At 40.1% G+C, this 26050-nt stretch overlaps 1 long non-coding RNA gene across 2 annotated transcripts in view; it reads left to right on the plus strand.

The window, feature by feature from the left end:
- The first annotated feature begins 6351 nt into the window (after window positions 1-6351).
- The window catches only part of LOC119150518, a 46790-nt gene continuing 27091 nt past the window's right edge, over window positions 6352-26050 (plus strand). For both annotated transcript variants that reach the window (XR_005105094.1, XR_005105095.1), the window contains exons 1-2: window positions 6352-6396; window positions 8246-8371. This is a non-coding gene — a long non-coding RNA (uncharacterized LOC119150518). The remainder of the gene's footprint in view (window positions 6397-8245; window positions 8372-26050) is intronic.

Consider the following 26050-nt stretch of genomic DNA (forward strand, 5'->3'; position numbering starts at 1 on the left):
GAACTATTTGCTCCTTCCCTGATGGATATCGCGCTGTAATGTATAGAGCTGTTCAATTATAGCAGACACTGCTCATCAGTAGGTTCACCAAGATGGTCCAGGGAAGCATTCCACTTCTGCGCTTGGGAATAGGAGGGAAAGTTAAGTCTGGATGGATAGTGGGGGAGGGTTATAGGAGATGTAGGGTTGTGTGGCTGTGTCTTTTTTACCCTTGACAGTGTTCTGCTACCACAGACATACCTCTAACTCTAAAAAATTTCCTAGTGTAGCTGTCTGGCCAACAAAGGCTTTTCATTTTGCTTCTGTCAGAAAACAAGAAGGAGTTAACCCAAGTGCTGTCATCATCATAAATACAGCTTGGAGAGTGAGGCAGCTAAGTCACTAATCCGTTCTGAATTCAGTCTGGTGATGCAGAGAGGAGAGAGTGTGTGTCCAAGAAGAAAAATATTGTGTATATCAAAACACACATGAAGAAAATTAGCTTGAGAATGGGAGATGCTGAACATAAAGAGAGGAAAGCAAGAGAATAGAACCCAAGATAATAAAAATAAAAAGCCACAGCCAGACTCAGATGCTCTCTCTGCCATTAGAGATGACTGAACCAACATGCATTGCCTCACTGGAAAAGTATGCAGGCAGGTGTGACTCAGGATCAGTCCAAATGTGGCCTGTTGTTCTATCTAAGGTGAACATTAAAATATAGAAATGAATAACTGTATTTTGTACCTGAATTAGTAATTGTAAGGGACTGATTCCAACATGCCTTAGGGATTTAGCCATGGAAATCCCACTGACCTTCAGTAGTGCTTATGCACCTACATTCCTTAGGCGCTTTAGAAAATCTGTGTGTATGTACTGGGCTCAAGGGAAAAGTCCACTGCTATTATTATAATGTGACTCTGATTTTAAGATGTTGTAATGTACTCAAATTTATACAAATTTACCAAAGAAGTATTTTTCAGGTTGAGTTTGTTACCATCAAAGCATAAATTTCAAATGGGCGTGAATTACTGAGACTTAACATTGTACTTTGAATTATGCCTTTTTATATTTACATGAGAGTGTGCTTTCTGAGTCACACCTGGGTTTTGTGCTGTTTACAAACTGCTCTAAAAAGCTGAGCTGAGAATATTTGCAGTCAGTTCAGTATGTCAAACAGAGGAATAGAATTTAGCTCTATTCTTAAACCATGATTATTTATGTAGCAGGCATGTTGGCCAACAAAAAGAATGAAAGCTGACGGGCATGAAAATAACCAGTCTGCTCGTACATGAGTCTTGCTTACAGTGGTCCCAGCAGGAGCTTGAAGAAGACTGTGTAAATTGTGAAACAAATGCATAGTTAACGCATGCCAGAGATGACCATTTGTGGGCCTACTTAACGCTACAAATCCCACATGGTGGTGAGGCTGTGAAAGGACAGAAAGAGCTCAGGATGCTACAGGAGTGTGTGTGTGTCTGTGCTCTGGGGACATAGGGCTGTTGACACTGAGTGTACCTTGGTGCATCAAGTTGCCAGTTTAACCTAAAAGTGTAGCATAAGTATAAAAAGACATGTAGCTGTTTGGAATATGCACACCCAAAGTTAAATTAAGGGAAGACTAAATTTAAAACAAATTACGGTTGTGAAATGAGGTAATCAGAAGTGGGAATGCATTGGTATTGCAACAGCCACATGCCTTATCTGATGCCTACAGGCATACATACCCACCGGTACCTGTACTGTGAGAACTATTACTTGATCACATGTAATGGTTTTCCATGAGATGCCTACCTTGTTTATCAAAAGGCATAGACAGAGATTTCTGGATGAGACATGATAAATACTTAGTTTTAGCCTTGTTTTCCTAAGAACTGAGTCTTCTGTTGTTTTCTGCTGGCCAGTCCTCTCTCCAATGACTTTAAGTCTATTGGACAACCTAATCTAAACTTGACATGGGGAAGGGGGGATAATGCGTGTCCTCAGAACCTCAGCATATTAGACATCAGAGAATCACTCAGAGTGAATCAGGTTCAGTTAATACTGCATTTCACAGTCTGTTTGGGTTTGTCACTCATAGCACTCCTCATATGCAGTCCCAGCAGCAGGCATACCCAGATAAGGAATTTTCACAGTGCCATGGACTTTCTTCTGGCAACTGCTACTCTATCAGCTGAGTACCTTGCAAACACAAAGTAAGCTTTACAGCTGTAAAGGGGAGGATAAATGTTATTATCTGCATGCTATGGAAGAGTATCTAAAAAAAGAGTATCTAAAAAACAGTGCCACCAGTTTTGGGTGCTTCAATGGACATTTGTGTAAAATGGGACACAGCTAGATTTTTCTGATGTGCCAAGCAGGGGTTGTTCTCAGACAGAGCTGAGACAAGTTAGAACCACTGACAGGACCATCCATCCTGTGGATTCAGGGATACACATCTTGCAGTGCTGCGCTTTTGCACTGCTGTGTTGTATCTCTGCTAGAACCACATGCTCTTTGGTGTGACTTGCCTCACTCCTTGTAAATCTACCTGACTCTACATAATGCAGCCTCAGCTGTGGCTAGAAACTGAAGAAATAGGGAATATATTATTGCATTTTCAACACAGAGTGAAAATTGTGGAAAGGTGAGAGTCTTGGCACTGAGAGCGTGAAGAACAGCTTACTCAATAGCAAGCTATTATGAAAAGCAGTTTGTCTGCTGTCAGTATCTTGAAGTGTCTCTTGCTCTCCCTCCATTCACCTTTCCGAAACTCACATTCCTGAAGCCCTGCAAACTCCTCATCTTCCAAGATCCACCTCACAATGTCAAGGCAGGCTGATGGAGTAAAGCAGAACTTTATCTTTTGGCACCTTTTTTTCTTATATCTTCCTTTCTTTTTCTTTCTCTTTCCTTTTTTTTTTTTTTTTTTCTCTTTCTTTTTCCTTTTCCCCATGGGAAGGACTCTTTGCAGCAAATATTTATCAGGCCTCTCTAATGGGCCTTTCAAAAGGGGAAAGGAAAAAGGAATAAACCAGACAAAGCGTGAAAACTTTTGCAAAGATGAAACCAGGAGGGCCTTTATTACAGTAAAAATGTGATAGAATGGACGAAAGGATCACTGTGGTTCATACCTTGCTAGTATGGCCATCTCCTTGATGTCAGAGGTTATTCATTTGTGGAAGATTGTATGGAATTGGGATAGAGAAAATTTTTCATATTTTGGCTACTTCTATTAAGCCTGTCAGCTCAAACTTACCAGGGTTTATGAAGTGATTTCTAATTGGTCTAATTCACTTACATATACCATAGGGTCATCTATAAAATCTACTAAAAGGTATATTATATATAAAATCTTGTTCTAAATAGGCAGTTGGAAGCTGCAGTATGAAGCTTATCTGCCCTGTTTCTTATACAGGAAACCTTCTGGTACATGATTCTTTTAATTGCCTATATAGCATTCTGTCCCATACAGACTCAAATGAGCAACCTTGTAAGAAGTATAACTGTATAAAGTAGAAAAAAGGAGAAAGAACACTGCAAATATTTTGCTAATATGATGATGAAACTGAAACTCCTCTTGCAAAGCTTACACTGAGCTATTTCAGGGTTTAGATATACATAACATTGTGCAGTCAAAATGAAGGTGCCTCATCCCATATTGCGCGTCTCTTGTTATAAATAAAATTTATCTGCGATATTTTATTTAATTTTGTAAAATTAATCCAAAAGCAAAACTGCATGATCTTGTATGGCAACATGACTTTGTATTCATGGCTGATTTTTTCCCCCTTAACACAGAAAAATAGTGTGGGTTGATGCAGTGTCCTAACACAATAGGGGCTAATGAATAGAGCTTGCTGCACTCAAGAGACTGCAGTTCAATTACTAGTGGTGCCAATCAAGTCAGAAATATTAACCATGGTAACAGCAGATTCGAGTTTTGTGGAATGAGGCAGTGGCTTCTTGGGGAAGATCGCCTCTTGGGAGGGAAGGGGATGCTCACAGCAAGAGCTGCAGAAGGTTGGAGACTGCTTCTTTGTGGCAAAGGAGAGCAATGCTCTGCTCATGCTACAGGGAACTTTGTACCGTTTGTGAATGTTTTCATTACAAGTGTGCCTGAAAGGTTGTAACTAGTAAGCACGACTAACTACGGGGCCCATGTTATGTGCATAACCTGTGGAGCTGTATTTCCTACATATAAGTGCACAATGTATTAGTTAATGACACGAAAGATACATTTCAGTGCAGGTTAGGTCCTAAGCAGGAGTAAAATGTTGCTGAAGTCAGTGTGGGCTGAATTACACCAGTCGAAGCTGTAGCCTTTTATGAGGATTTTCTTAATATAGTGCATTTGTTCTGCTGGCTGATGATCAGAGTGAGGATCCCTTGATTTGATACAATGGCAGTGTTATGTATTAGCAGCATGAACAGGAAGCAGCTGGCGTCCTGTTCAGAAAACAATCTCAGTTTTTATTCCAGAGAACAATATTGAAAAAACAGTGTGTGTGTGAGGGGCCTAATCCTTAAAAATGTGGGAGTTTGGATACTGTCCCTTTTCATTGACTAGTCACTTCTGGACTAAATCTAGATTTGTCTCTTTTCACAGAAAGCTGTTCTGATGTCGGTTCTTTGGAATACAGAGAAAACCAGCTAGAGCCCCAAAATGGCTATTTTGCACCTGCCTGCTGCCTCTCCTCCTCTTCCAGCTGGTGAGTATGCTCAGTTGTGGAGTGCTTTTCCCTTTCTCTTATTCATGAAGAGATGGCACATCTTTTTGGTCAGCATCACTGAAATATTTCCTATTCTTTGTCTTGGATGCCATTAAAAAAGCCAGCTGTTAGGGATGGTTACTATGTTGTGGGAGCTTAGCTCTGTCGTTAACTCAAACTTCTGTGAAAATATAGGATGGGTTTCTTAATAACTGAAGAGTACTAGCAGCCTGTAAGTTAATTTGAATGTGTCTGCAGAGCTGATGAAAATAATTTGTATGTAATACCTCTTTCTGAGGACTGTGGGATGTGCAGTAACTATCATGATGTCTCTGTAGGGCAAACAGGTGTAGCGCTCAGACAGGGCGGGTGAATCATAGAGGTTCCTCTTGTATAGTTCAGGCATCAGAAATGTAGTCATCCCAGTCTTCTCACCCTAGGGCCCTCTTATAGTCAGACACCATGCAATCTGGGCGGATGTTTCACCTCAGCCATTTCAAAACCTGTCCCAGACTGAGAGGAAGAAAGGTCTCCACTGCCCAGAAATGGAGCTTGGGTACACTTTGTCAACACATGTTTGGACCCTAAAGCCAGCGTACATGGACTGACTTGAACACGTCCTGACAAGTTAGGAAAACTAGCCACAAATGAAGTGAGGGCAGGCAAGGCCATCTAGTAACTGAGGCTGTGTCCTGGCTGCCAGGAGGTTGAATTTTAATTGCACTTTTAACACTATGGTCTATTTGATCTGAGACAGGGTCACTTTCCATCATTACCTCCTTTTTACCCCTCTTCCTCCTCCTATGCTTTGTCTGTCTTCAGTATTGGAACATTTATTCAGTGTGGGAGACAGTCCCCCTTTTCTCCTAATGAAGACTGAATCCTGATGTCTTACTCATAGTAGAAAATGTGAGCCATCTGGTTAAGATACCCTGGTAAGACTGCTCTTAAGCCATTTCTGTTTCAGTTGCATAAGTGACTTAATCAGTGGAGGAGGTTGAGAAGCCACGTGTCATGTTTCTTAGAGCGATGCCCTAACCAGTGGGCTAAACTGTAATTTACTCACTGGACTGACGAATAACCAATTATTGTGAAAGACCACCAGAAACAGGTTGAGGAAGCTAGTGCTTAGGTTGATTGACAGTCTGTTGTTAAGACATGTGCTTAAAAAATGCAAGAACCACATTCAGGTCATGTTATGACTGATTCAGAACGGTCCCTGAAGCCAAGGTCACCTACAGGCTCAGCAGCCATTAGGCTACTGGGCTATTTTCTTGTCAACTCAAGGAATGTTAAAATAGTGGTAAAGAGTGGCTGAATACTCTGAATGCCTAGTTCAATGTCTAGGGCATTCTCTTTAGAGAAAAGTGGTTTGCGTTTGAATTGTGTTTAGTGAAGGGCAAAACTGAACCAGGCTCATGTAACTGGGCAGAGTTCTAATTCCTGGAAGAGAGTATGAAAACAGAGTGATAGATAACTGTAGAGGAATGAAGCTGGGTTAATTAGCATTGATAATGTACAACCGTGGGCTGGCTTCAGGGGCGGTGGGTTGGCTGATGTAGGTAAGGTGCAGCTGTGGCTGGTTCTGGTAAGGGGTTGAGAGCCAATGAAGGGAGGGCAGCAGAGGAAGAAGGAGAGGGAGGAAAAAGGAAGAGAAGAGAGAGTGGGCCCTGGATGAGGTGAGATGAGGAGAAGGCAGCAGAGGGACTGTATGAAGATTATGCTGGTATGAGATGGTAAAAGACCTTGTTACAGCTTGATAGTTTGGAGGGTGCTGTGACAGATAACAGCATTATCAGTATCCAGCTCTTAAACCCTTAGTCCGCTTGTTTGGTGCAAATCCAGAAATAATTCTGGGATTACTGAAATTATACATTCTGGCAAATGCTGCATGTTATTTCACCTGATCTTTATTTGTCATGTATCAGCCCACAGCACCTATTGACTTGAAATAAATGACTGATTGCATAGCAATGTGTGAAATACAGGAAACAAAATTGGAAACTATGCACCTGAAACTGCATCCTTGGCTCTGTTGGCTTCAGTGGGAACATGCTGGATTATCCAAGATGTAATTCCTTTACTTCTACTTTTCTCCTTCTCTAATGAATCTTTATCAAATAGTATCAGCCATTTTGGCAGGCCTATAATCGCACTGTTCTCTACAGTAAATGTGGCTAATAATCTGTAAATGAAAAGGGCACCATCTCCAAATTGTTCTTCTTTTCTCTCCAAGAAATGCAGTTAAAATAACTTTTTTTGGAATCCTTCCCCCTCACCTGAGTGGAAGTGTAGGAAAGGGAATCTGTTTAATCTTCATTCTCATGCTTTCCTGATTCACCTGGCTGCTCTTGGTAATTTAAAGGAAAACAGTTCAATAAGGCAGAGGAAAATTACAACCTAAGTTTTATGCAACGTTTTAGGATAAATGAGGTTCCACTGTTATTATCCCTTTACCATTGCCATGCCTCAGCTCCTGTCTGCCATATGAAGAAATGTGCTCTTTTACTTGCAAAGTATTTGTGGTAGAATATGGATTTAATAACAGGGTAAGTTTTATTTCTGACCTAATAACTAACGTTAGTTGAATGATATTTGGGCCAGATCTACTAATAACAGTATATCCTTTGTTTTTAACAATATTGAACTCTCTATAAAGAAAGAAAATATCTCCGTAACAAACAAAAAGTCCCAACAGGCCAACCAAAACAAATAAAATTGAGGGCCATGAGTCTAGTATAAGCCTCATAAATTATTCTGCATGGGTTTTTTCTTATTTAGAAAGGTTAAGACAATAGTTTCCCTTCCAAAAATGTTTGCCATCAAAGAATATGAGCTACTTAGTTATTTCCTTGTCTGAAACCGCAACTCACGATGTCCAATATGATTTTGCTGGGCCTTTTAAATGATTGCAGATTATGAGCTATCGATAACGCGCACCCTTGTAATAGGCACAGACCCACTTCAGCTTTTTTTGCATGTCGATACGAGGTTTCTCACTGTGTTGTGTCTGAGTAGTCATTTACAGTAGAGTCATCTTAGGATGGCAGCAATGTGCTGTGCTTGGTGGAAATACGCAAGATGGTCCTGGGTATGGAGCCAAGTCATTCTTTCAACAGGTGAAAGTGAATTCTGTGGTACAAACGAAAAAGAACATGAACTTCACAGAGATTATAAACCATAAGCTCAGAAGCTGGTGGACTCTTGCCCTCAGCTGGCATAAAAAGGAAAGAAATTGTCTTGAAACCAGCATGAAGAGCTGAAATGAACTTGAGGCAGATTAGAAGAATGTGGAAATGGGAATTACCTTACTGCTGTGACAGTAATTTACCTGTGTTGTAGGTACCCTAGGAAAATAGGATGGCAGAGCCCCATGGGAAGCTGCACAAATTTAAGAGGGCAAAGCAGGGTCTATTTGAGACAGGAGTGGGGCAAACTACAGGTTGCCTTTACCTTATCCCTCGGCTTTCACAGCTGAAATGCCTTGCCCCTCGCCTTAGCGTGCTTAGTGTTTTCTCATGTCTTTATCTGACCAGTTGCGGATGTGACATAGATTTATGTCCAGTCTACTGCAGAGGAACTGGGAACAGAAGAGGTGACATTGTAGCCAAGAGGAGGAAAACAGTACAGAAGACAAAGAGCGGCCAAGACGTATCAGGAATTTGAAAAAGAAGAAGATACCAAATTCTTCCATTACCATGGTAATCATCGTGTACATTAACACAAATTTCAACACCATAGTCTTTCCTATTTAATAGCTAAGATTGGAATATGGAATGGTAAAGAAGGTGATGAATTGGATAGTGGAGAGCAGATCCCAATAGAAAGAGTAAATGCAGAGATTTGTGTGCACATAGATCTTCCTCAAATAGACTATAACCTGGTTAGCAATGAGAAGATTCCTCAGTGCTATTATCCTGCTGAATATGAGGAGTTAGTTCAGGCTGTTATTTTGTTATGTGCCTGAATAGTTGTTGATCTTTCCAAAACAACAGAAACATGATCTAGTCCTCAGAATCACTCAGGAAGAGTGGTTTGAAGACTTGTGGAGGTGTCTAAATTCTAAGCTGTTGTAAATGGCAAGAGATTATTCTATTTTTAGAAATGTGGCTGCCATTATTATTGTTTGTATAACAATCCTGCATTTTTTTCACAATTTGTACAGATGTGTTCAGTTTCAGTCGTTTGCCCTATCAGTTTTTCCAATACATGCTACATAATTTTTTTAAGATGCCTAAGTAGTGTTGATTAGTGGTGTGTGATGAATGGAAAAGGAAACTTTGCTTTAAAAGGAAGAACTCTGTATCTGTTCTATATGTGAAAGTAAAACATAGACTCTCCACTGTAAATTATATGTTGCTGTCTAGTTCCTGCTTCATGTTATGCTGAAGCACCACAGCCCAAACAACATTCAACATGTGCAATGGCCATAAGATATTGAAGTAGGAGAGTCATATATCAGTGTCAACATCAGTAACACCTAGTCAGTTAATCTCTAGGAGCTTCTGGTACAAGCCAGATTACTCTGGAAGTATGTGTGCAGTCTCTCTCTTTTAGCAGGAAGTTGATGTAAGCATGACCTTTCTGATGTGAAAACAGGGATTGTACTTTAAAAGCACTAGCAATGATGTTGGAATGCTTCAGCTCATTTGGTTTACTGAGTTTAAAGCGATGACTGTTGAAATGTTTAGCTCTGCCATCTCTTAGTGACTCTGCAAAGGAAGAGTAAACCATGATATGGTTTTCATGTCCTTCAGGGTGCAAGGATCTTGCTGTGAAGAGCAGCTGATCACTGATCTACTCAGACTGGAATATCAGAAGGTTAGGGGGACACTGGCATTAGCTTCTCAGTCAGTACAACAGAGCTGGTCTAGGGATGTAAATAGCTGCTAGGTGCACACGATTTGCAATTTATCATTTCCATTCAGAAAGGTCTTCTATAGTAGCAAGTACTATGAGAACAGCTATAGCTTGTAAATTTTGGTGGTGATGCAGCTGTAGGTTAACAGGTTGAAATATTTCTGCATTGTGCCTGTGAAACTGCAAAAGTGACACATGGTATGGATAAATAAAGAGAAAAGCCAAGCTTTGACAAACTGTATCCAGTAATGAAAGGTGGATAAGTTCCATTAAGAATTCTGCAGATTCATACAATTCACCTTGATTTGCTTTTCTTCCCACCAAGAAATCAAGTAATTTAGCAGAGGGTGGAATCACAAGATCTAGACAAATCACAGAAAAAAAAAAAAATGAGTGAAAGATGTACCTGTATGCATACTGCTGGACTAAAATTTATTTCATTAAATGAGGCAGGCTCAGAAGTTGAGAGAAGATGACAAGAAGGCACCTTCTCACTTCTACCTCTCCTAGGAAATTTCAATGTCTTGAAATAAATGGAGAAGCATCCCAGGACATATAAGCAGCCAGCTTGGTGCTCCCTAAACACAGAAAAATCTAATGTTGCTTCTCCTTAGATTAAGTTAGTGAAAAATAAAGCAATATGACGTGCTATTAGCTACATGGCTGCTTCCTCTGGCATAGCTGTTTCCAGGATGTAGATGATGATGAGCAAACATCACCAGTATAATAATAAATAATTCACTAGTTTTGTAGTCGCCAATGACTAGTGGTCAATCAATGAAGTCATGGGTGGTGGTCTGCAGATGAAATTTGGAACTATATTAAGAATTATTTTGAGTGTTACCTTCAAGTAGAAGTTAGATTAGAAGAGTGCAGAGTAATTTTGATTAATTTGAGTGACAACAATGATCCATTGACTTTAAATGTTTGGGAAGCAGCTGCTGAAAGGCTGTCCGCATGTAGAAAATGACTGAGGTAGTTAAGAGTTTGTGATGATTTGGGTTAAAAAGCTTATGAATGATGAGGAAATTGGAAGAAGGGAAGTCTCTGTATCAGAATTTCTGGTTGTGGAAGTAAAGCTAAAGAGAGTTAGAAATGTGGCAAACAAGGATGAAATCCACTGGTTGAGGGACTGAATACTACTACTAATAGTACTGTGTCATCTTGGAAAAATGATGTCACCTTTGGAATCCAGGCAATTAGTCAGCTTTTCTGGCACTGCGATATTATTTCAGTCTCATTACATTTTGGGAATGAGCTAGATTTATGGTGTCTGCATCCATTTTCTCGAATAACTAGCAGAATACTCAATATGTCACTTCGTTTTCTCCTTTTCTTTCTCAGAAATGTCAACATTTCCCTAGATAAAGTTGTTTATGCATGATGAAACTTGTTCAGTATTCTTCTATCTCTTTGTGCTTGAGACAGAAACCACTGTGAAGCTCTGCTGTGATAGTAGGTACATGTGTGGAGTTAGATAGTACTGGAAAACACCCACAATTACAGCTACCTGGGCTTCACACTTAAGAACAGAGACATCCACCAGGAAGGAAGAGATGGCACTGCAGAAAAAACCTCTCCAACTTTCTTGTCCTCTTTTCTAAAAAAAAAAATGGGTAGATGATAGAAATCATGTTGGCAAGCAGTTCCTTCAACAGCTTTATTAATAAGTGGTTTTTGTCCTTGTAACCATGAAGAAAGGTTAAACAACCAAGTCATTAGAGATGGAGGTTTTCACTACAGCAGTGAATAAGGATTGTGTGCCCCTTTCCTTCAGCCTTTTAAAACTATCAATAGCTTTCCTAATAAGAAGAAAAAATAAATTTAATGCATTCAGTGTTTGTGATAAGCCAAGTTTAAGTTTAAAATGAGGTATTCCTTGCAATCAGAGACAATAAAAAGGTATGTAGAACGGTAAAAGTACCACGCACACCACTTTAATATGGCTTTGTGAAAGAGATGTTTGCCTTGCGAAACACTTAACTATATTGACAGTGGAGCTGAGATGCCTTGCAATCAGGCATTATTTGATCAGGCAGTTCTTGTTGTACTGTACATAGCTACAGAGTTGCTTTAAATACAATAAATAAAAGTAAAATCTTACACAAGGCAGCACAGCTTAGTAATTGCTGTTTTGGAGCTCACGTCGCTGCAGTTATTTAGCTCAGCATTTCATCTCCAGCTGCAGCACAATTTTTGCCAAATATAGATAAATGAAGTTAAAGTTATTGGCAATGACTAGTTCTGTATCCCTGTTTTGAGTTCATAGATTTCATAGGAAAGGCCTTCCTTTATTTTTGTAGCAAGCAATTGTTTTGAACTCCGAACTTCTTCACGTTCCAGTACAGCAGTGTTTTCAGTTCTACTTTATCAGACAGATACTGGTAAACAGTGCGAATGAGCAGGTTCCCTGTTTGAGAAATATACCACATGAAATGTGAGGGAGGAACAAGCTCAGAAACTGAACCTCACTCAGCATATTTTAGTGCTTTAATGTAATCTTGATACTGAATTTGCAAACAGTTCCTTTCAGCATGCAATGGCTAACTTCACAGAGTGCCAATTTCATTCTTTCTATGTAGCATGAGGTGACCTAGCAGCATGGTCTGTTGCAAACCGCCCTCCTCACTACAAACTACATACAGATGACTTTCTGGTTCCTTCAGACCTTCTGCAGAGAACAACTCCTTCCATCCAAATTTAACAAGTGAGGCAATACAAATACACATATATGATGGATACGTACTATTGAACATGTTCTAAATAACTGTAGAAACTTTTATTATTAAATATTCTCAAGAACTGTAATTTTAGAAATATGCTATGTCTTCAGATTTGTTCAATTTTATTTCCTTCTCACTCGTGCAAACATATTACACTGTTACTTTTACAGCTATCTTGTGTTTATCTGTAAACAAGTAAGGGGGCTCAGGAAATGCTGGTGTTTCCCTCTGACCCACCTGGCTGCTTTTCCTTTGATCTATGATCCCTTCTGCTAAAAGGCAAGCAGAAATGACTACTCTCCAGAAAGCAAACTCACTCGTGGAGCTTTTATTTTGAATGGATATGCATGGCAAAACACGTCTTAAGAACTGCTGTGAACCGGTCTAGATATGGAAAGGAGAAAGCACTTCCTTCTTTATGTCCAAACACTGGCCTAGAGTTTCTTTCCACAGAGTTTCCATATTAAAAGCATGTGCAAATTTTTTGTCATATGCTACTTCTGCTGTGATAACTTCACTTGGGACCATAGCTGCAGAAGTAGTAAACTCTAAAATTACATTGGGAAGATGCCTGAAGTTTGCCAGTGAGATTTTAAAGGAAAAACATATTTTCTGAATTAGTAGAGCAAGCAATTTTTTTTATTTATTTTTTTTGCCTGTGAAATTTGCCTGATTCATGCAGAGTGACTGGTTTCAGCCAAAGAAAAAGCTTCTCCTTTTTGTGATTTCTCACTAGCTTTACCAACACTGTGAGTTTCACTTCATAGATCCTATGTCACCCTTTTTTTCCAAATAAAACTTAGGAGGTTCAATGAAGTTACAGGCTTTTAACTGAAAAAAAACCCCAAACAACAAAGCCACAAAACACCCAAAACTACCTAACAAAATAGTTGCTGCTGATAACACAGCAGCAAATGAAAAACAGATATTTGAATTTGCTTGCATATTATGGAAGAGGACAAATATGTTTCATTAGCTAACACAATGCTTTTCAACAGAAATTATAAAGTGATCCATTTTTCAGATTGCACTCATTTTAATATTACTTTAGAAGAGTTCAGCTAAGAACATCTCTTAGCTTTTTTGAAATTCAGGGGGTCTCACTATATAGGGTGTACAACTTCTTCCTACGGTATAAATATAGCATTTGCTCTTATACTGGGCTTTTTCATTGAAACAGCTGAAGCATATTACAAGTAGAGTGAATTAGGAATAATGGGGGGGTTCATATAAGAAATGTTGGTGAAAATATTTTTATTACAAGAATAAAACTTTATTTAAAGACATCTTTTTCCTTGAAGGCTGTCTTATGGGGAAAAAAAGATACCATTGCCCATGGAGAAAATGAAAAACATTTCTGCTTCACTGAATGCCTATAGCACAGCAATAAATTTCCAACACCAAATTCAGGATTATCTTAATAAGGACCACTATTTAAGCCTCATGTTCTCCCTGTAATGGGAGAATTACACATATTTGGCAAAGGAGTAGACAGAGATGTTGCTAATTCTTTGGGTTTGTAAGGTGAATTGGTGCAGTCACAACAGAACCATACATTTTACATCCCCATCTCCTGTTCACAGTACTAAACCAGCCAAAAATAATACTTTGCGATATGAAGAGGAGAAACCGGAGCTTTCTCCAGTAAGATTCTCCTTTCTCCCTATGAGAGCAACAGGTAATGGCAAATAACAGTTTTGATGTTCCAGCCAGTTTCTATAGGTTTGTTATTCCTGTTATTAGTATTGTTGAAACTTTTCACTTGTGGGCTCAATGGGCATTTTTCTGAACATTTTGTGTGGAACTCTAACAAATGCAGGTATCCCTAATTTATAGCAATAAATGAGGTAGGTAGGGAACAGGCTCATTACTCTATACTGAAGAGATTTCTTAGAGCTGGATGAGTATCTCTGGTTCCTACTGTCTCTTATGGGTTGAAGTCATCTCCCTGATAACTGTACTTTCTAGTGGCTGCTTGTACATGCCTTTTCCTGTGGGGTCCAGAGTGTGTTTTGGAACATCTGAGTCTAGCTGGCTTTTGCTGAGAAGTGCATCAGGCCATGCTCCCCACATCTCTGCAGACACCCACATATGGCCAGGCCCATTTTGGTGCCACATGGTCCGAGGGTGAAGTTTCATAGTCAAATGTAACCATTTCTCATTTTGCTTATTTAATTTATAATTAATCAACTTGACTGGAAGGCTGATCCTGTCTCATCAGCTACATAGCTGGAAAGCAGAGAGAAACACCAGAGCCTTTCTGATACCATGGCTACATTCCTTTGGCATATATCTCCTGGAGAGAGGTTTACCACAGGGTCCCCTGTTTGTACATACAGGGCTGCCCTCCCCCTCCGAGTGACTAACAACAACACGATGTGAAAATAAAGCGAGAAACTCCCAGGAATGTTCCTCTCCAAAGCACATGTGCACGTACAAATGCACACGAGTGAGCTCATTTACACACTGGGGCAAATGCAGGCGCCTGCACGCGTGCAGGCTCGCGCCCTGTCACATTTGGCTCGATAGCCAGTGTGGTTAAATAATGTCAATAGCAGAAAGTCTTACAGCGCTGACACTTCCTCTGGCTGTAAAATATTTACTGTTCCTTTAAAACTGTGAATAAAAAAAAGGTCAGTCTGTATACTGAACAAGGAGTAAAAAAAAATAAAATAAAAAAAAATCCTTTTTTTATTAGAAAACACTTGAAACTTATCATGTGCAGCAGATGGGAGTAGAAAATGCAGCTTGAAGACAGTTATATAAATATATCCTTGATGTCTGTTTTGCTTTTCAATTTGCAGTGAAAAGTACAAAGGTAGAGTAGTGCGCCAGTCAGGGCTGCACTGTGTCTCTTGATATCCATTCCAGATGTTGGCTAGACTTTGTGGAGCCAGGCTTATGGCACTGAGGCTGGAGCTAGTTGTCTTTTCCTCCAGGTGTGATGCTTCATGCTGATCCCCCCACATGCTAGCCTGTCTTATCCAAACACACTAAGCTCTGTGACAGGCATCTACCACCTTTTTGACCAAAATTCACCTCCCTTCCCCCCCCACCTCCACGCTTTCCACCCACCCCAACTTCTTTCAGCTTGATGGGCTCTGCAGACAAGCCCACTTGTCCCTGCCTATCATTCTGTCACTTCAAAAGCAAGTCCCCCTAAAAAAATGAGCTCTGACGTGGTTCTCAAATAATGCTAGTCAGTTAGTAGCTGCTTTGAATATTCCTCTTTGTGTTTTGAGAGTGTCTGGAGGTACTATTTGACACCGAGTATGTCTGCCAAGCCTCTAATGGTAGTTCTCTGTTTGTGCATGCTTGTAAAGGATTTTACACTGTAATATTTTAACTCCCTGATTAAACATTGCTAAGCACAGAAGTATATCATAAATCTCGCAGGCGCCAACTCCATTTATCTGAATGTTAGTTACTGTCTACGGTGGGTAAACAAATTACAGCACAGTTTATTACAATATATGGGGCCACGATGTAGCTCTATTAATATCTTGTACCCCCTGGAAATATATTGTTGGCTCACAGTCTGAATTTTCTCTCCTGAACAATTAAAAACAAATTCTGAATGGAGGGTGGGAGGGTGTGTGTGAGAGGGAGGGGGAAGCATCAGGCACTTTCAAGGGGAAACTTGCTGGGAGTAACAATAATGAGCTGCAATATCAAATTACTACTATCCTGGGTTTGAGGTCAGTACATATTGAGCTAGTTGTAAGATATTAAAGTAGAAACTTTTCTAGTTTGGAATGCATTAATGCTGCTAAAGCTGCCAGCAAAACAGCTAGAAAGTGTTTGAATCAGAGAGGGCAGAAACAAAAGAGAACGTTAACAAGCAAGAGCATCGGAACCTCTTCCTTTCCCAGCTACAAGCAGGACGTTTGCAGGGATCATTTTCATTAACACTAGCAGGTCTGAGGTGCACAGATCCTCCACTTGTTGATAGGAGGTGAACACTAGAGAAATTTGAATATTTCTGAAGCCATCTACAGAAAGAGTCACTTTTCTTATCAGTTTTCTTAGCCTACCTACCCAAATAATCCCAGTTATGTGAATTTATTGCAGTCGGTGGAAGCTCTGTCTTCCGAAAGTGCAGAATAAGTGACTGATTAAAGCAGGAAATTCAACCTTTGTCAGTTCTACCAGGAGACTTTTGGGAGGACTAGTTTAACCCCATTTAAGATGGTGTGTGATACATTTCAATACAGAAGTAGGGGCAAAGAAAGAAGTGCAGTAAGTTTTTAGAAAATTAATGGCAGCGCTTAAAAATAAACTGCTAAAAAAAATGGAACAGGATCAAGATCAAAATAGTATGTGTAAATCCATGTTTACTTTCAACGTTGTAAAAGCATCACTGCTACTTGTCCTGGTACATGGAGTGGTGGCTAACAGGCTGACTATTAATGGAGCTATACCAGTTGGAGATTACTTACAGTGGTGCGGTCATGATGGTGAAGTAAAAGAATGGTTGCTGCCCTAATTCTGCGCTAATGCCTGCAGCAGGGCTGGCAGTGCAATCTCTGATACAAACTGAGAACCCTGACATCATTTTCGGTGGGAGCAGGCACAGCGAGTTGCTATCTCCCTTCCAGGAAACCACAAAACACCAACTTTTTACAGACTGGAAAAGAGTTCATTACTTGCAGGGGCAGGGCAGGATAATGTTCCAATGTTCTTAGCTGGGCTCCAGTGGCCAATAACACAAATACCATCCTTCATAAAAGCAATCAGGACTTGGTAAAAATAGAAATCCAAATATTTTTAAAGTTTGTGCGTATTGTCAATACTGTAAATCATCACGTAAGATTGTATAGCAACTGGTGAAATTGCGCCTGTAACTAATAAAAGTAGAGCCATGGACTCTTACCTAAGCAGTTTGTCTTTACATCAAAAAAAGAAGTAAGGCTAAATTAATTGCTAGCCTTTTCCTACTAAAGCCAATGCATTTAGGCCAGGGCTGAATTCAGTTACAAGATGCGTAAAGAAACGCAAGTGCTATGTTTGTGTCAGTTTGTAAAGATCTTGTTTATATACACACTCATTGCTTGATTCAACAATGTGTTCGGCATTCTGGCCTGATCCACCAAAGCATTTAATCACGTGTGCAGGCATGTAGGCGATTTCTTTCACATCAGTTAAACTATTTATGTGCTTAACGCTAAGCACATTGAGGGGCCAAGCTTGCAGTGGAATGATTTTTTTAAAAAATGCCGTGCAGGAGAACCGATGCAGTTTGCAAAGGTGCTGTCAGGGCACGTACCATCTCATCACTGCAAAAAGAGCCTGAAGGTGCCGAGCCCTACTTGCTCATGCTCTAATTGACTCCATGCAAGTAAGGATCTCCAAGTATCTCCCACAAGGTGTTTAGGACACATCTCTTGATCACTGAGGTGGAAGGTTCAAATAAAGTATGTCCTGACTTCTAAAAGAATAGGAACCTTTTAGGAATAAAATTTGATTCTGTACCCTGAAATATTTTGGGTAATCAAACCAAGACTTTGGAAAGTGTTCTGATCCTGGGAGGACTCACCCTGTACAATCCTGTGAAGTAGAGGAGTGTTTGTCAGAGGGACGCCAAATAAACCAAAGTGTAATTTCCTGTGGTTGAGCATTTGCACCTCAACTGGAACTGATTAGGAAGGTTTGAATCTAATAACTGGAAAAAGAGGGGCAGGAGGGGTCACAGGCTTGCAGAGGTTCTTTGGAGAAGTCAGTTAACTGGTGAGGGGTGAGGGGACCCTATGGGGACAAGAGAAGATATTTTATCTTCTGGGAGAGCAGGATGGGAAAGAGGGGAGGAGATATGAACCTTCTAAAGCTGAACTAGAGAGAACAGCAGAACTGAACAGCTGAGTGCAGGAAAAGGCTTGGGGCAGAAGAGTAAGAGGAGGGTTTGCCTGCAGGCTTCTCACTGGAGGAATGGAAAAGCAGAAGATAGACTAGTTGGTGTATTAGCCTCCCCAAGAAGCTCCCCATAGCAGGCTATGAAGAGCCACCAAAGAACTTGCATCTTAACTGGTCCTGGAGAAAGGAGGGAAAATGTCATGGTGGAGACTGAGGTGAGCAGGCAAAGGTAATCAAGGGGTGCAGTCCATCTTAAAATATGAAAGCTTGAAAAGAACTATGGGAACCAACAGAAAGAGCTGGTACTTGGGATATTGTATTGAAGAATATGCTGGAGCATATATGCGCAAAGGTTGTAGACATAGGAAATGGCTTTGTGTTGAGACTTCAATAGCCATCTGTTAGAGAAAATGAAAAGGCTCCCAGTAAGGATGGCTTTATCCTATGGTATCTGATAAAGACATTTTGGAGAAAATGAAGAAGGGGTACGACAAATGGCAGACCTGCCAGACTGATCAGTTGTGACATGGATTGTTTGTCCTTTCCACCCCACCTTCAAAGAAGAGAAAGAGACTGATCTGTCTGGTGAATTTCAAGTTTGGGTGTCACCCATGGTATGAAATGCCGATCTCTCGATTTCATATTTGCAGACTCAATGACAAGAGATGAGTTTATCAAACATCAAAAGAGGTTTGAATGACTTTTTGGGCCTTCAGTGATTCTGCTACTTTTTGCACGATATTCAGTGGCATAATCATGCACTGGTGAGGATGATGTAGGTTGTCAAAAGGGAGTGTAATGTTTATCAGTATGATAATACAAAACTGTTCTGACTACGTACTGGATTTCTGTGAATATTCACCGAGCATGTTAACAGCAAAAGTATTTTGATGCACATTGTGTAATAACCATTCCAAATGTCATCAAATTCACAACTATTTGGATTTGCAATGAAAATACAATTATTTTAATTAAATCAGGGAACAAACCTCAGTAATATAGGATCTAATGTTCAATCCCAATTTATATGACTTTTGAGTTTTCAGGTGCCCTGAGACTTTCTGGCATCTCTCAAAACAAAATCACATTTGAGCTAGTGAGTATCAGTTGGTTTTTGCTTAGTCAGCAATGGGGGTTTGGATCAAGCTTTAGAGCACATGCACAATTTGAAAGATACATTAATTAATCTTTTCATTACCACTTTCCCAGGGGTTTTCTGGAGCAATGCTGAGTTTTAAGATGGGGAGAATCAAATGAAGTAATAAGTAAAAGTTACTTCAAGTGTGGTGGCCTGCATGGTAGAAAGCATGGAAATGCTCATGAGAGAAGGAAATGAAATGAGCCCATGGTCTGAACCACAGATGTAGTGACCAGTGAAAATCATGAGCAGAAAATCAGTCAAACAGTACTAACCACAAAGTTACAACATCTGGCTTATGAAGTCACTTATCTACATTGCACTAGAAGCTGGAATGATACAGTAGACAAAATATCACATTGTTTTCCTAGCACTTACACTTTCTTTAACCATCTACTTTTCACTGTGCTAGACGGACCTTTGGTTTGACCTTTGTGCTGCTGTTCTCAAGGTCAGTTATGGGATCTCAGTGTCACACAGATCTCTTCACAGCATTTGGTGACCAACATATTGGTAGGTGATCCTCACCACTCAAGAAACTCAGCACTAGCTTAAAAAAAAAAAAAGTTAAAGATTAGTTTATGTAGATTAATTGTGTGCTTGGAATACTTTCTTCAGCTCTGTGTTTAACTGTAAACTCATTCTGTGTCTTTGTGATGAATTTTCTACAAATGAATTTCTCTTATGGCTTTTATTGCTTAAGCCTCTCCTGTACTTTCCAGGGGCTGTGTTTGTAGTCTTTCCCACTGGATATGATTAAACTGACATCCCTTTTTTATTATTTCAGGAATTTAAGTAAGGTTTCTGTGTTACAAGCTATGTCACCTAAGTTCTGCTCATGCTGAATGCTGAAAGATAGACATGTTGACTGCGTGGTGCAGATCTTCAGTGATTTCATTAAGTCTCCAGAGGGAACTGTCTTTCTCCACAAAGATACAGGGAACCCCCAGGGATACTGAGGGAAAATACCTCAGCCAGCACTGGTGAAGAAAGGCACAAAATGCTGTTCCACTGATGCTATGGTGAGAAGAGTCCCCAGTGCCTGCAGCCAGTCTGAGAGAGGGACATTGTCTGCACCCCTCATCCATCTGGTCATGCTTCCACGTGGTCATGAAATGTGAAAAGGTGCACTAGATGGTTTTCCTGCTGCACTCAGGGAGTCCACAGGCTGCGTGAGTCCCTAAGGGATGCTTAGAGAAGGTTAAAAAGGCCCCTCCATATATTGTACCTTGGCATGATCGACATAAGCAGCCAAAATTCAGGGCTGTGTGAAGACTGACTGTTGTGAAAGGGAGAGCGTGTGACAGAATTACTCTCGTGACTATAACAAGAGGAGCCAGTGTGCTAAGAAAAGGAACACATAGCTGCAGGCTAGATGAATTAATTTTTCTAGGACCGTGTGTGCCACAGCCTTGATAAAACTCGTTCTCTTTGTACAATCCAAGCTGCTGTGTTTGGGTAATATTACAAGAAATCTAAATGTTTTAAGCTTTCTTATGTCTCAGTAAGATTTAGCTTCTCTTTCTGCAGACGACTTTGGTATGGTTTTTATCTACTATTGTTTTAGAAAAGCAAGACTCCTACAGCCCATTACCTCCTCCACTACTTCTCCACACATATCTTTTCCCAGAACTCCACGTTATGGTCAACATAAACTTGCAGTTTCTCCTCTCAAAGATATAGGATAGCTGAGGTGAACAGACAGGTAGCATCATGTCCTACTTCAGCTAGAGTTAGAAGTACACGTCTGTGGACAAAACATTTCCACATTCAGACTTCTGCTTCAGTGTTCTCTTTACCTTGGATTGTTTCTGTCCTTGGGTCAGTTTTCTGGGTTGTCCGTGGCGTTTCTCCGGTTCCTGGTCTGAACACTGAGTTTCGCTCTGTCCTGTCTGCTCCATTTTTCTTTCCTCTGAAGTGATCTCAGAGGAAACGACTTCCTTGTCCCTTTCCTATACCTCAGATGGTCTTTAAATAAGGTGTATCAGATGATCTGTTTCTCAGTAACTAATCTGTAGTTCAATTGCTATCTTTCCTGGGAATCAGACTTGAAATAACCGTTTTCTCTGAATAGTTGCCGTCTTTTATCCAAGTGTGCACCATTTAAATGGGGGATCATCAAAATTTAATAGCTCACTGTTTTTAGCCATGAACCAGGTGCAAGCAACTTTTCTACCACCTACGGTGGGTTTTATGTCAATATGGAAGCAAAGGATTGGAAGAAGGAGCTGAGTGTGCCACATTCCTGCTGGAATTTGCATCTTGACAGATGTCCATAAGAAAGATTCCAGTGTCAAGAAGAAATCATAGGTAGAGAAATTCCCCAAACTGTCTCAATCTGAAGTGCTGTTTCACCATATGTCTTGTTATAATTAGCACCTGTAGGATGCATATATTCAAGATCCGAGTTGATAAAATATATTCATTTTGATAGGATGATTTTATAGAAATCTAAAATATTTTCTGCCTGAGTGTGGAATGCAACTGTCCTTGCCAGTGATATGAAGTCAGTCTCTTTGAGATGTAAGCACAGCCGCAGAAAATGGTGCCTAACTTCACTGAACACAGTGCTCTCCTGTGGCTCCACCATATCCCCATCCCTGCCAGCAGTCTGCAGGACTCTTTAGCTCAACGTCCATCAGCCAAGAACAGGTCCAGTTCACTCCTACCATCAGTATGAGGGATCCTGTCTGTGGTAGAACTGATTATCGCTTGCTTCACAGGAACATGCCTGTTCTTTATTTATCAGTGATATGAATACATATCAAACAAAAATTATTTTTGGGTGAGATAGGAACAGTTTCCAAATTAAATTATGAATTACCTAATCATTATATATGCCTCACACTTGAAAGTGTGCAAAGCATAGGTGCAAGCTTGATGGGTAGTCCATGGCCTCAGAGGGACTGGAATTCACATCTCTTTTACATACAAGGTTTGGGAGGAACGAACTTCAGAAATTCTAGTTCAGCAGGTCCAAATCCTGAAAAATATTTTGTCTGGGATTATAGTGGAAACATATTGAGTGAGAAGACCAGCTAATTGTTATCGCTGTCATTCTTATGTAAGAAGTGCCTTTGGCTGCCTATGTGAAAGGAATTAGAACATAAATTCTTGACAACTTTAACACATGCTACCTGAATACCCATCTGCTTAGCTTAAGAACAAAAAAGGGGTTCATTAATGTAGTATTGAATAAATTAGACGCGCTGCTATATGTGTTGAAATTTATGTGTTACAATATTTAGCACTGCTTTCTTTTTTTTTTTAAAAAAAAACCTGTATCTTAAAAAGCCTGCTGTATTTTTCATATGAAAACCAAACAGCAAATTGGATCTGCATCTAACAAAAGAAATTCATGTTTTGAAGTTGCAGAGTGGTGGCTGACCACTCATACACATGGGCTGACTAGAAATGTTGCTTAGAAACACCACGTTATCAAAGAGAACCCAACATTAGGTTGGAGTGTTTCCCAGACAGCCGGTTAGTGGTGATAATTTGCAATGGAAAATTCTAATATCTATTCCAACAATTCTTTATTTTCTAGATCTTCTTATTTTTCCCTGTTCAGATTATTTGTCATTTCACTTCACAATTTTCTTCCAAACTCTGATTTGGAAGATAGCATAGAGGTATGTGAACTATGTTTTTGGATCGGAAAGTGCTTCAGTAAGTATTAAGAAAATGTTGTTCAGCAGAGTGAAATATATGGAAACTCCATGATGAAGGAACTGGAGTGCAAGTTAACATTATTGACATGAGGACTGACTTAGCTAGATTTAAATGTGTTCTTTTTTCTGCATACCTTAATAGTAACCACTTATCGTGTTTTTTTGGTTGTAAAGATTATAAAAGAATTTACAAATTCTGTACAAATACAGAAATTATTTATCCAAACATTGCAATCATCTCCTGGATAGAATAAGAGGATGATTTTATATTTTCAAACAGAAAAGTTATGCAAGCAGAGCAACTAAAGAACAGTGTTTGTCTCATCCTGTGAAAGAAGATTTAACAGGCTCCTCTCATACTCCAAGGCAATTTCATATTGCAATAACCTGTTGCTGTGACCCACAGCAAATGTCACTCGAACACCATGGCTGGAGTTAGGAGGAAATGGGTTGCACTGGGGTATATGGAGAAAGGTAGTCTCCAGGCAAGTTGGGTTCTAGGTTGTTTAAGATTTATACTTATTTACAACGTGAATATATAAGTTTGTGTGTATGTATATACATTTTGAATCCTATGTCTTATAGAAGAGATTTCAACCCATCCCCCTTAGAACAGCTTCCAAACCAAAGCTGAGCCCCTGTGTTGACTCAGGGGCAGGAGTGCCATCTACTGAGTCTCCCATGTGAGTTCACACTTCATCTGCCAGGGTTTCTTTCAAGGTCCTTAGGGGAAGTACCCAACCAGAGTACAGCTAATTCTCTTTTTCTTAAGAAGAAAACGTTTTATTAAGCATGCACTGTAAGTTGCAGCCCTTCTTACTGCCAAACCCAAGTCTTTTAAGTCTTTCCCTACTTGCTGCTTTTTTTTTTTTTTTTTTTTTTAAATTTGAAGGGAAACATGAAAAGTGGTGCCACAGTGGTATTAAAGTGGGTTCCCTGATCAAAACAGGTGGCAAGACTCAGATACTTCTTTGCTTCTCTCCTATCTTAAAATAAGACAGTTCTTTTCCTTGAAGCCAACATTGAATCACGTGCAGACAGACCTCAGCCCTCTTCTGGCCCTTCATTTGCATTTCAAGTTTGTTCTGAGGAACAAAATAGAAGTTTAGGTTTTATGGGCAAACAGGAATGGAGAGAATGGCAGGAGTGTGTACGTGGGGAGTTTAAGGGACCATAGGTCCTGTGTACAATACATTGTGTTTTCAAGGCCACACAGGGGCATGCATTTCCCCATCACTCCAAGACTACTGCAGTTTCAGTATAGTAAGCACAAAACAAAATGTTTAGGTTACTTACAATATAAATGTCCTCTGCCAGAGATATCCTTCATGTGGGAAGGTGAAAATGAGTTGTGAAAACAGAGCGTAGAAAACGTATATGACAACAGAATGTGAGTGAGAGAGATGCCACAGATAAATAGTAGGAAAATGCAGATCCACATTTAAGATTTCCATATAGTCTAGAGTACTAAAATGCAATTGGTACAGTCTATACCATAGATTAAGGTATATTAATGTTCCCAAAGGAAGTAAGGGGAGGTGAGTTACCCTGAAGGAAAACAATCAAAAAGCCTGTGTTCCACACATGGCAGGAGCCCACATGTCTTTCCGTACAGCTCACACATTGTCTTAGTGTCCAAGTGCTGAGTCCCATGGCTGCAGAGGAAAATGAACTACCTGTAGATCTTTTATTGCTCTTGCTGCCCACATGAGCAGTAGCCGCCCTGGGACCGCATCCTGTCCTTGTGGTGCTCAGCTGTAGAGTTAAGAGCAACACTGGCATCATACAGCCACCACTGGCCAGCAGCCAGGCTGAATCTGCTCCTGTAGTTGTCACAGAAAGAGATGGAAATTGCAATGGTGATGGTAGTTTTAATTTTCTCGAAGAAAACAGCTGGGTGATACCTGAGTGGAGAAGATTTCACATGAAACGGCAAGGTCTGGGGTAGCTTCACGATTGCATGTGGTACAGCAAAGTCAGTGATAAATTGGTCTGGGATTAGCAGGTATGCCAGTCAGTGTGGTACTGATTCTGTTTTGCTTCCTTCACATGAAGCACGGATCCCTTCATGGTGCTGTGCTGCACTGAAGGACATTTCATCTTAGAGCAGTATTAGTTCAGGCAACTTTGTCCTGCCTTGATGCATAGTGTAACTATGTCTTTGGTCTTATTAAAGAGAGGTTATCCAACCAGGGAAGAAACACCATCATATGCACTTCAGATCACCATGTATCCAGCTCAGGTTCTGGCTCTTACCACCGACCTCAAGACATTTCCAGTGAATCTTCGGATCCAAAACTTTAAGTTGAAAGAAACAAACCCCAAGCATTTAAAAAAATGGACAAATGCCAGGGGAATAATTGAGATCTATGTACAGGAAGATGCCAGACAGAAATAAAGAGACAAAAAGTCAAACTGATGACAGCCTTGCTCACAAGAAATAGGGTGCGCGACTCAGCCCTGAGCATGGGAATGCAGTACTGAGGATGTGACAGCTACAGTCCTGCACTTGCCATGGCTCTGGCCCCATCCGCTGGCCTTAAATAGCTTCCTGCCACTGCTGCAGATTGATTTATCTCTGATGAGGGTTAGAACTGCTGGTAAGGAGAAGCAGGGTTTAGGCATTTCTGTTTTTTAAAAAGGATAATGTAATTATTTTTTATGCTTTTTTAGCACATTGTGACAACTGCATAACTTTGGAGAAGCAAAGGACCCCATTGTACAGTCATCATCACAGCATTCTTAGGGCACCCATTTTACTCTAAGGTCAATCTACACTTACATATACATACACATGGAAATAAAAATACATATGCACATGTAGGGATACACACACACACATACATATGTGCATTTTTTTAACTTGGTTTGGTTAATGAAAGTTTTCCATTGGCTTCAGCAGGAAAGGTTAAGGACTTAGAGCCTATCTAATCTTTGTGTTCATTGATGCTAACCTTTCTTTTGAAATTTAAATTCTATGTGTTCTATATACGCTCAAGTTTTGGTCCATCTGAAGTATTTATGTCCATAACGCCACATTCAAATTTAGTCATGTATTGAGCAAAAGCTTCTTGTACAGACAGCAATAAAATACTGAAGGAATAGCTAAGATATTTCAGTGCTTGGGATTGTGACATA

Source organism: Falco rusticolus, chromosome 6 (genome assembly GCF_015220075.1).
Source record: "Falco rusticolus isolate bFalRus1 chromosome 6, bFalRus1.pri, whole genome shotgun sequence".
Classification (NCBI taxonomy): domain Eukaryota; kingdom Metazoa; phylum Chordata; class Aves; order Falconiformes; family Falconidae; genus Falco; species Falco rusticolus.